Source organism: Astatotilapia calliptera, chromosome 3 (assembly GCF_964374335.1).
Source record: "Astatotilapia calliptera chromosome 3, fAstCal68.1, whole genome shotgun sequence".
Classification (NCBI taxonomy): domain Eukaryota; kingdom Metazoa; phylum Chordata; class Actinopteri; order Cichliformes; family Cichlidae; genus Astatotilapia; species Astatotilapia calliptera.
This window is the reverse complement of record NC_137424.1, coordinates 68,461,224-68,472,919: the sequence shown is the minus strand read 5'-3', so window position 1 is coordinate 68,472,919 and position 11,696 is coordinate 68,461,224. Positions and strand designations below refer to the sequence as shown.

The window sequence follows — 11,696 nt, the reverse complement described above, 5'->3', positions numbered from 1 at the left end:
AGTGGTTGTGCTTTTGTAACGTTGAGGTATGGACAGCTACACACTGAGGCTTTGAGCCTCAGTCCTGCCTGTTCACATTTTATTCTGTAAAAACTAAATTTTCACTGCTTTTATGACCTTTTTAGTGGGGAGAACATAGCTAGGATTTAATGATTTAACAAATCTTTTGAATCCTTTGTCCTCCACAATGCTAAATGGCTGGGAGTCCTCAATCACCATGGTAACCAGGTCTTCATCTATTTGAGATTGTTCTCCTGAGGAAAGACAATAAAGATAAAGCACAAATATTGTTACAGGAAAAATGATTCTATGTTTCTTTACCTTCTTTTAAATGTACAAAGATGCCTTTTGTCTGCCCTATGCCTATGGTTAGATTAGTTTAGAATGATCTTTTTAGACTTTCCCAGCAAAGACATACTGTTTTGGGACATATTGTTTTAGATTGTTTTATCTCTCACAGCCTTCTCCCAGCTCTCTGCTGACGAGACTAGCGCCACATATGGAGTTGTTTATTTTATTTGTTTTGTATTTTCTTATCCTGTTCTCACTGTCTTTCCTATAAAAATTACCAAGCCACTGTGCATGGTGTGAGTTGTCCTTAGCAGCTCACCCGTGTACACGTTTGATAAAGAAAGTAACTTTGTCTCATTGTGTCTTTATTTCTCCTGGGTCTTTTACAGAGTTTTCCCCCAACATTTCTTGGTCCTTCGACAGCCGGATCACCTCCATCGTGTCCCATCTCCGTGACCAGTCCACGTTGTTCGCCTGTCGACAGCCCACACACCAGGTGTGTGGAAAAAGACCAGGAGCGTTAAATTCGGGTCTTGGCCAACGTCTTAGAAAGCGACCCACGGTGGTGGGACCCGATCGAGGTGGACCAGACCCGGCGACACCGACCAGGTAGATACAGACACACTGACACAATCTTGCGTAAAAGCGCATTTTGAATTCAGGGAATTTAAAATAGCGGAAGTAGCTCGTCGACTGGTAGCTCTGGGAGCTCGTCGACTGGTAGCGTAGCTCGTCGACTGGTAGCTCTGGGAGCTCGTCGACTGGTAGCTTTGGAGCTCTGGGTAGCTCCCCCAGCTGGGTCTAGACTGGGTCTAGGGAGTAAGTAGCTCTGGGAGCTCCCCTTATTATAAGGGTTCCGGTCGCGCGCGTCGAAGCTGTGTGTGTGTGTATTGTTTTAATTAATGGAGCAAGCTGAATTTTCACGGTCCAATAAGAGACTGAGCTGCTCCTACTGTGTTTTTCTTTTACTGCTGTTCACTGACGTGCTGGTGAGTTGAGAGAACGGTCGAGTTCCGTCTCGTAAAGTTCACACCGCTTTTGGAAATAGTCCGAAAGTAGAAGGGCGTGTGAGCAACCACTCTCGTCTCTAATACCAGTGAAGGTGATAGCAGCTGTATCGTGTATATATTACTTAAACAAAAATAAGTAAATACATAAATAAGATGGGTAATCAAGCAAGTGAAATTAAAACTCACTCCTGCTGACGAGCAGTGGTGAGAAAAGAAAAGTCCAGACGCCGGACAAAAACAGTGTCTGTAAACAGAGATTTAAGAAAACAAAATATAAACAGTCAGAAGAATAGAACTCAACTACCAGTTTAGTAAAACCAGAAGACGAGACACTGTGCAGTTCCCACAACCCTTTTAGAAAGCCATCACTCATTCCTGCAGCCACATCTGCAGCACCACCCATATCAGGAAGAACTTAATAATCCTTTATTAAGTGAAAACTAGAGATCAAGGTAGTCTGAAGTAGTTTAAAAGGGTTGAAAACAGACCCCACTGAGTAGATATAAATATAAAAAGTACGAAATAAAGATGAACAAAGGGAAAATTACAGTAGAAATTATCTTTAGAGTATTTGAAATTAATAATAGCAAGGATAACAACCTGTAAAGTGATATTAACAATGAAACACAGTTGGCATGATGACCATGCCCAGCATGTATAAAATGAATATAAAGCAAATAATTCACACGAAAATATTTTAATAAAATAAATAAGGTATATTAAGGCTGTGTCATTGTTCAGCCAAGGACAGTGTGTGAAAAGGTAACTGTCTCCACCTTGGGAAAAGGATGATTCTGCAGGTCATCTGAAGCCCTTGATGGATACAAAATGAAATATAAATAATATATTATAATAGACCTGCCTGGTCCGCCATGCAACAGAGAGAACAAATGTGACCGCAGATTGGATGAATTCTAAATTATCTGTTTGCTGAATAAGATGATCCTAACTAACAAATTGGCTCAGTAGTAGTATAATGGTACACACTGATAAAATATTATAATATGCTATTGCTGTTATATAAGACAAAGATGATAATATTAACAATGACATAATATTAATATGAAGAGGCACCTTAATCGGTTATGATGTGAGGTGAATAATTGTTAAGCAGTAGTCTGCATCAAGCTTAAGGTTTGCTGAAACTCAGTGTAATGACATGTGAGATGAAGACAATACGGAGAATAACTAAACTAATGAAGTGCATAGAGGCACTTGACTAGCTTGAAACTTATCATCCTAGAATGACACATTGCTGAGATATAGAGCACACCTATAATAACAACCAATAAGCAAAACCCTGTAGACAACAGCTAAAACTACAGGATTGAGAAGCTGAATTAAATATGTAGACACTGCTAAGCTGATGAACATGTTCCACATTTTCTTTTCTTTTTATTTATTTGTTTCTTTTAGAGCAGAAGCTGCTGTAACACACCCAAAGAAAGACTCTAGGTCTGACCAACCGTCTCAGTCGTGGGCAAAAAGATGTCAGTCAATAAAATTCTAAAAGATAATTTATTGACAAAAAATATATCAAGAGATAAAAGATAAAACAGTCCAGTGTCCCACTTATGAATTGTATAAAAACACACAGTCCCAAGGCCAGAGCCAGCTATGCCACACAGCCAAGTTGCACTCCACATGTTGCCTTTAACAGGGTTAGAAGTTGTCCTTGGAGACCCACCACCCTGCAAGCATATAGTCAGTGGTCACTCAAGCCTCTGCAACTCTGCTGCCTTTAGGCTGTGGCATATAATAGGCCCTGGACTGCACAGAGAGACAAAACGACACACTTAATATAAAATTCATAGCGCAAAACCAATCCATCCCAATCATATCTGATTTCATCACATTACATACCTGCACAGAGAGACAAAACAAAACAGCAGTGGTTGTAGTGTGGGCTATAAGTAGACCAGTGTATCAGTGCAATCAAGTACACCTGCCTCTAATTAGTCCAACCTCATTCCAGCCATTGGCTCACCAAAAAATGTGACACACACAAAACCACTCCCAACCCAGTGAAACTTCACACAATAATATGGAGCTGAATTAACACAGGCACATTAGTCTAGTATGTTACAAGCTGCATGCTATTAAACGCCAACATATGCAGACTTCTGCCTTGTTCGGGTGGCAGCATTTTTTTTTTTTTTCTTTTGTGTCCTGACACGTTTATGTTTTTTGTTTTTGTTTGATTATTTTGTTGGTTTTGGAAACGAATTTAAACGAACTTGTGACCATACTTGAGAATCACAGTGACACATAGTGATTAGGCATATGATTGAAAAATGCCTAGGTTTAGAGCTGTGAGCTATGAGCTGTGAGCAATGCAAAGTTAAATATATATATTTGTATAAATGGGAAACAACCCTAACTTGAAAGTTTGAAATGTGTGAGATCCATGCATTGTTTGAAGAACTAGAAATTATCTAAAACTGCCTTAAGTGAAAATGTAGAGTTGCATCTATTCTCCCAAACAAAAAAACAAAAGACAAAAAAAGGGAGAAGCATTCTGTAACTTAAAAATAAGGCTGACTGTTGACAACAGACTAAAACACTAATTCACAGGTGGCTATCAGGAACAGAGAGGCGAGCAAAGTCACAAACACCAAGGCCGCAGACAGCCACGCAGAAACAGCAGATAACATAGAGACAACGCCTGCTAGAACCGTGGAGAGGAAGGTCACTTCACACGAGATTGTTGCGCATGTGAAATACACAAAGATAAACAAATAACCATTTATATAGACAGCCAGTATGTTTTCTCTGCTGTGCATCATTTTGCAAAACATCTGGAAAACCAGAGGAATGATTACACCAACTGGCAAACCAGCATGCCAACCTCTTACAACGCCTACTGACTCTTTCATTACTACAGGCAACAATGTTGCTGACAGAGCAGCAAAATAGGCGGCACAACAGGCAAACATCACATTGATGGCAGTAAACACACATCAGATTCCACTGGATGTGTTGAAAAATGAACAAAAAGCAGCAAGCACAGCAGAGCAGGCAAAATGGCTAAAACACGGTGCAGTTCTGACAAACGATTTAATGATGTGTTATGGCAAGCCAGTGTTGCCAAAATCGCTCCACAAAATGGCGGCATTAGTGACTCATGGCTGTACGCATTTGTCATCGGGGGGAATGACCTGTATTGTCAACACTCATTTTTACACTGTAAATTTTGAAACTTCAGCAAAACAATTTGTCAGAACGTGCATGACGTGTCAAAAATATAATGCTCAGGGTAACCTGCGACCAAAAAGAGGCCGTTTTCCAACTCCGCCTCATCCTTTTCACACAATTATGGATTTTATTGAACTAAGCGAATGTCAAGGGTCAAAATACGCCCTAGTGGTTATAGACGTGTTCTCAAAGTGGCCAGAAATCTATCCAGTGAAAAAGGCAGATGCAATTTCAGTAGCAAAGTGCCTGTGCAATCACTTCATACCCACATATGGCATCCCAGCTTTGATACGGTCAGACAACGGCACTCATTTTGTAAATGATGTCATCACTAAGGTCTCTGAAGCACTCGGTTTCAGCATAAAACACCACTGTGCTTATCACCCTCAGAGCGCAGGCCTTGTAGAGAGAACTAACGGCACTATAAAACAAAGGCTCAGGAAATGCATGGCAGAAACAGGAAGGCCGTGGCCTGAATGTTTGGGTTTAGTGAAAATGTGGATGCGCTTAACACAAGGCTCCCATAAACTAACTCCATTTGAAATCATTCATGGCAGGCCGTTTCCACTGCCTATTACCAGTCAACCAATAGACAAAGCAATCAGAGAAAACACATTAGCAGAATGGATGTCTAAGCTGTTAGAAAACAAAGAGATCATTGTACATAATCAACAACCTGATGATGTTTCTCCAGTGTCTTGCAGACTAAAGCCCGGTGACTGGGTTCTGATCAAGGTGCTCCAAAGGAAAAACTGGAGCACACCCAGGTGGGAGGGACCACATCAGGTTCTCCTCACCACGCCCACCGCTTGCAAAATAGTGGAATGACCATCCTGGATCCATCAGAGTCACTGCAGGCGAGTCAGTGAAGCCATCTAAACACAGCTGACGGCAGGCTTGCCCGCTTGTTGTGATCTCGCCCGGTGGAGGGGTCAGCTTTCCTGGCCGGGGGGTCTACTCGCGACAGGAGGGTGTGTTCCGTCGTCATGAGGTGGTGGCTCTTATCAACTGCAGCGGCCCTGACCATGGCCGGGCTCCTCACCTTTGCTTCCGTGAGGGACAACAAGTCACGCTATGTGGAGAAAAGGCAGACACTGTATGACAAAGGAAAGTACACCAAGTTTCCCCATGGCTACGCCACTAACTTCTGGTGGCAGTTTATGAACACTACAGCTCACTTGAATAACAAAACTGACTGCTATGCATGTACCCATATGCCCCTATCCTCGCAGACGTCTGGCCTGTGGCCGTACAGCATACCTGAAGATCGCAGTTGGTGCCTGTTGGGCCTGGCAACACATCCAGGCTACTGGAGTGCCGGGAGAGTTTCGCATCTGGGGAGGTGGAGTGAAATTCTTACAGAGCTTGATCCCCGGCATTGGAGTTGCCGAGGTGCGGGATCATGTGGAAATCAACCGATATGCTCTGCTACGACACATCAACTTGACTAAGACCCTGGGAACTGCCTTAGCAGGAGAACAGCAGGCCATCAGAACGACTGTGCTGCAGAACAGACTGACACTAGACCTGCTAACAGCATCACAAGGAGGAGTTTTGCAAGCTGATCGGGGAAACATGTTGCACTTTTATCCCTGATGGATACGAAACTGGAGGAGACATTTATGAAGCTTTGCAGAATTTGACCGCTCTGCAAAAATATGTCACTGACCACACACCTGGAGCAGCTACAGCACAAGGCTGGCTTGACTGGCTGTTCAGCGGTTCATGGCTGGCTGCTGTAGCAAAGCCATTTTTTCTTCTAGGTCTCATCATGATAGCACTGCTCATATTAGTGTTGTGTGTGTTGCCATGCCTAAGAGTAATGATTTCAAAGATGATAACAACTACAATGACTGCTTATGTTGCCGTGCCTCAAGAAGAACAACATCCCGTTGCAATTCTGTTAGAGGAGAACTTGTACTAGCTGCTAATAAATGACGTGGTGATTAAAAATGACTTGTCAAGTGATCATGCACTGATTAAAACATTAGTAGGTTATGCAAGTTTTCATGCTTTTATTTTTTTTGAAGTCTTGACTTTTAAACATAAAGTTCTCATTTTAAATATGAAGTTTTCATTATTTTACATATAAAGTTTTCAATTTAAGGTTTGCATCATTTTAAATATAAGGTTTTCATCCTTGTATTTTTTGAAGTTTTCATTTTAGTTTTCATCCTTTTATTTTTTGTAGTTTTAGTTTTATTATTTTTTCTTGTTTATTCCACTTGTTATTTCATTTACTATGATTTTCATTTACTATGTTTTTCTTTTTATTATTTTCTTTTGTTTTATTCTTTAGACCAAATGACTGCCATTTCTGCTATGCTGACATTTTGAAAATTTTGGAAATTAAAAAATTGCCTAAGATACTTAATAAATAACCTTCATAGACAATTGTTGTATACATTTAAAATAAGTTAAAACAGGAGGGAATGTTACAGGAAAAATGATTCTATGTTTCTTTACCTTCTTTTAAATGTACAAAGATGCCTTTTGTCTGCCCTATGCCTATGGTTAGATTAGTTTAGAATGATCTTTTTAGACTTTCCCAGCAAAGACATCTTGTTTCTGGGACATATTGTTTTAGATTGTTTTATCTCTCACAGCCTTCTCCCAGCTCTCTGCTGACGAGACTAGCGCCACATATGGAGTTGTTTATTTTATTTGTTTTGTATTTTCTTATCCTGTTCTCACTGTCTTTCCTATAAAAATTACCAAGCCACTGTGCATGGTGTGAGTTGTCCTTAGCAGCTCACCCGTGTACACGTTTGATAAAGAAAGTAACTTTGTCTCATTGTGTCTTTATTTCTCCTGGGTCTTTTACAGAGTTTTCCCCCAACAAATATAAATATCACACACGTAACTTATAACAGTTGTATAATATTGTTATATCATTTAGTAACATTACTGCATGCTATATTATCATGACATTTGATGGCTCACCTGGTCTTGCTCCACAATCGGTGTTCCCCTTATTCTCATGCAAAGCTCTGTAGTGCCTAAGCATGGATGAGGTGTTGTTGTTATATCCCAGCTCCCTGGCACATAGCAAACACTTCACCTTGTACAAAAGTCAAGACAGCTTAACATAAATTGTATTGCACCATCAGTATTATGAAAATGTAGAAATTTACATACCTTGTTGGGAGGAATAAGATCAAAATGTTCCCACACAGGGGAGGACATCCTCCTCTTCTTAGCTGGCTCCATTCTCTCCTGACTTTCTCTCCTCACTCTCATAAACCTCCAAACTGTCTCCAAACTCTCACTAACCGCAACTCTCCATCAAACACCCACATTTTGAATGAAGTCTGAGGGGTTTATATCGCTGTCATATCTCGCGGCAAAGTTCGAACCACTTCATGAACCAGTCACGTGGTACAGCCGGGCAGCGAGGCTTCGGACGTCATCATTTTCAGCTCCTCCCATAAATGAAGCAAGCCTTTATATATGTATATGTATGTATATATATATATATATATATATATATATATATATATATATATATATATATATATATATATATATACACACCCAGCACGCCCCTGCGGGCGGTTTATCCTTCAAGCTCGGGTCCTCTACCAGAGGCCTGGGAGCTTGAGGGTCCTGCGCAGTATCTTAGCTGTTCCCAGGACTGCGCTCTTCTGGACAGAGATCTCCAATGTTATTCCCGGGATCTGCTGGAGCCACTCGCCTAGCTTGGGAGTCACCGCACCTAGTGCTCCGATTACCACGGGGACCACCGTTACCTTCACCCTCCACATCCTCTCGAGCTCTTCTCTGAGCCCTTGGTATTTCTCCAGCTTCTCGTGTTCCTTCTTCCTGATATTGCTGTCATTCGGAACCGCTACATCGATCACTACGGCCGTCTTCTTCTGTTTGTCTACCACCACTATGTCCGGTTGGTTAGCCACCACCATTTTGTCCGTCTGTATCTGGAAGTCCCACAGGATCTTAGCTCGGTCATTCTCCACCACCCTTGGGGGCATCTCCCATTTTGACCTCGGGACTTCCAGGTTATACTCGGCACAGATGTTCCTGTACACTATGCCGGCCACTTGGTTATGGCGTTCCATGTATGCCTTGCCTGCTAGCATCTTGCACCCTGCTGTTATGTGCTGGATTGTCTCTGGGGCATCTTTACACAGCCTGCACCTGGGGTCTTGCCTGGTGTGATAGACCCCAGCCTCTATGGATCTTGTGCTCAGAGCTTGTTCTTGTGCTGCCATGATTAGTGCCTCTGTGCTGTCTTTCAGTCCAGCTTTGTCCAGCCACTGGTAGGATTTCTGGATATCAGCCACCTCCTCTATCTGCCGGTGGTACATACCGTGCAGGGGCCTGTCCTTCCATGATGGTTCCTCGTCTCCCTCCTCTTTCTTGGGTTTCTGCTGCCTGAGGTATTCACTGAGCACTCGGTCAGTTGGGGCCATCTTCCCAATGTATTCTTGGATGTTCGTTGTCTCATCCTGGACTGTGGTGCTGACACTCACCAGTCCCCGGCCCCCTTCCTTCCGCTTAGCGTACAGCCTCAGGGTGCTGGACTTGGGGTGAAACCCTCCATGCATGGTAAGGAGCTTTCTTGTCTTTATGTCAGTGGCTTCTATCTCCTCCTTTGGCCAGCCTATTACCCCAGCAGGGTACCTGATCACGGGTAGGGCGTACGTGTTGATGGCCCGGATCTTGTTCTTACCATTCAGCTGACTCCTCAGGACTTGCCTGACCCTCTGCAGGTACTTGGTGGTTGCAGCTTTTCTAGCGGCCTCTTCATGGTTCCCATTCGCCTGCGGGATCCCCAAGTACTTGTAACTGTCCTCTATGTCTGCAATGTTGCCTTCTGGCACCCTGACGAAAAGTGGGCTACTGGAACTGGAAGGCATCGGTGGGCAAGAGACGAAAACAGGGCGTTGTTGGAATGCTACTACACAAGTAACCCCGGCGGAAGGGGCTACATGAATAGGATGAGGGACCTATGGATATATATATATATATATATATATATATATATATATATATATATATATATGTAGCATGTGATGTAATGAAGAATTTCTGATGGACAGGGAATAAACAGCAAAAAAGTGTAGCCTATTAGTTACTAAATAGGGGAAAGAGAGTGGGATTAAATAAGTTCATGCTTCTTCCTACTCCTTTTTGAACATGCAAGTTATTTATAATTATTATTGCTTTGTTTTCCTTTTGTTTGTTTGTTTATGTCTCATTTTTCCATGTTGTTGTACTATTTTAATATAGTCAAAATAAAGATTCAATGCAATGATGTCTCTCTCAAGCTCTGAAAAAAATGAGGAACAACACTTTCCATGTCATCCAATCTTCTTTGACTCACCTGCCAGCTTCCTTCCTTTACCCCACTCACTGGAACGCTAGGATAAAATTCCTTATAGTGGATCAAGAAAAAGTATAATAATACATTTTATTTGAAAGCTCCTTTCAAAACACCCAAGGGCACTTAACAATAGAATAAAACACAAAAGAAAAATGACATTGAAGAAAAATAAGAAAACAAAAGCACAAGATAAAATAAACAAACAATAGGTTCACAGTGAATATGCAGATTTGAATAGATGGGTTTTGAATAGGGATTTAAACGGGGGAGGGAATCAATGTTTCTTATATTTGGGAGTAGAGAGTTCCACAGCCTGGGAGCAGAGCAGCTAAAAGCTCTGCTTCCCATGGTGGTGAGGTGGAAGGAAGGCACAGCAAGCTGGATAGAAGATCGAAGTGAGTGGGCAGAGGAGATAAGTAGGAGCGAGGTTATGAATGGCCTTGGAGGTGAGCAGAAGAAGTTTGTACACTATCCGGAATTTCAGAAGGAGCCAGTGAATTTCCTGAAGAACAGGGATGATGTGCTGGTGGGACGGAGTTCTGGTAATAATGCGAGCAGCAGTTTTGAACCAGTTGAAGTTTATGGAGGGATTTTTGGGGGAGACCATGCAAGAGAGAATTACAATAGTCAATACAGGAGGTAACGAGACTATGGACAAGAATGGACGTAGACTGGGTGGAAAGAGAAGAACGTAATCTGTTAATGTTGTGTAGATAGAATGGATGTGAGATTTAAAGGAAAGCGAACTGTCTAGGATGACACCAAGATGATTCCAAGAGAGAAAACTGTGATACTGCATGAGGAAATCAGGAGTGCCAGAGAAGTATGTGAGGGTGGTGCAGGGCATGCATGAACACAGCATAGCAGTGGAGAGGTCAGTGATTGGAGTGACAAATCTATGGTGGGAATGGGATTACATCAAGGATCTGTTCTGAGCCCCTTCTTGTTTGCAGTGGTGATGGACAGATGAGGTCAGGCGGGAATTTCCATGGACTGACGCTTGCAGATGATCTGTAGGTGTGACCAGTTGGAAAACCTGATATGTGGTTAGGCTCCCATCTATCCCGTTATAAGATTTTCATGTGTTTGACATACTCTAATGAAAATCCCATAAAAAAACTGATTTGTAACATCTTCTAGTTTCTAAAATTCTTGTTTGGTTTATGAGTTACATGAAAACTAACCTTAATACAAATCATTTCAATGGCTAACTAGTAGATGTTAAATTTTTATATTTACATTTATAAAGCAGCTTCACTGATGTAAGACTCAGGATTATTAGAAGATGGTAACAGACAGGTTCATTCAAGGCAATTTCAAGCTTCACTGAGATATTTAATATGCAGGAGAAACAATAAATGTTACCAAAGATTTTTTTTTCATTTGTACAATAAAAATGTGAATGTATTTAATAATATCAGCTTCTGCTCACAGGTTTTTAGGTGACTATGAGAGATAAATAGATCAGACTCTTCAGTTTCAAACACACACATATCCTGTACTGAAGCTTTCCTGCGCATCGTACAGCCACTGAATGATGCCCCTGCTGTTTTTAGTCTGCACCTGTGGTTCAATGTTCATCGTTTTTTGCACAGAAGAGTGTCACTGAAGGTTAGCCACACACAAACTGTAACATATCAAGTTTTTCATTTGAGACTTTTTGAAAACCACAGAACCAAATGAGAAACCCAAGTGAGACAAATGTTTATTAAGACTGCAGAAATCAAGAAAATATAAACAAAATAAAAATTGCTCCAAAATTACTAAACAAATAAATCATATGAACTTATTTAAATATCTGTCACCGATTTTTCCTGCAATATGAACACTTTAAAGAGTCCAGCTGAAAACAGAAT

General features: G+C 41.5%; 2 long non-coding RNA genes across 2 annotated transcripts in view; one reads left to right on the top strand and one right to left on the bottom strand.

Moving 5' to 3' along the window:
• The first annotated feature begins 289 nt into the window (after positions 1–289).
• LOC145425714 (uncharacterized) lies at positions 290–7,280 on the top strand. Its single transcript, XR_013906447.1, has 2 exons — positions 290–900; positions 5,191–7,280. It is a non-coding gene; the product is annotated as an uncharacterized LOC145425714 (long non-coding RNA).
• A 106-nt stretch (positions 7,281–7,386) lies between these two features.
• The window catches only part of LOC145425702 (uncharacterized), a 260,683-nt gene continuing 256,373 nt past the window's right edge, over positions 7,387–11,696 (bottom strand). The window contains exons 2-3 of the long non-coding RNA XR_013906434.1: positions 7,635–7,740; positions 7,387–7,557 (exon numbers count right to left, since the gene is read on the bottom strand). This is a non-coding gene — a long non-coding RNA (uncharacterized LOC145425702). The remainder of the gene's footprint in view (positions 7,558–7,634; positions 7,741–11,696) is intronic.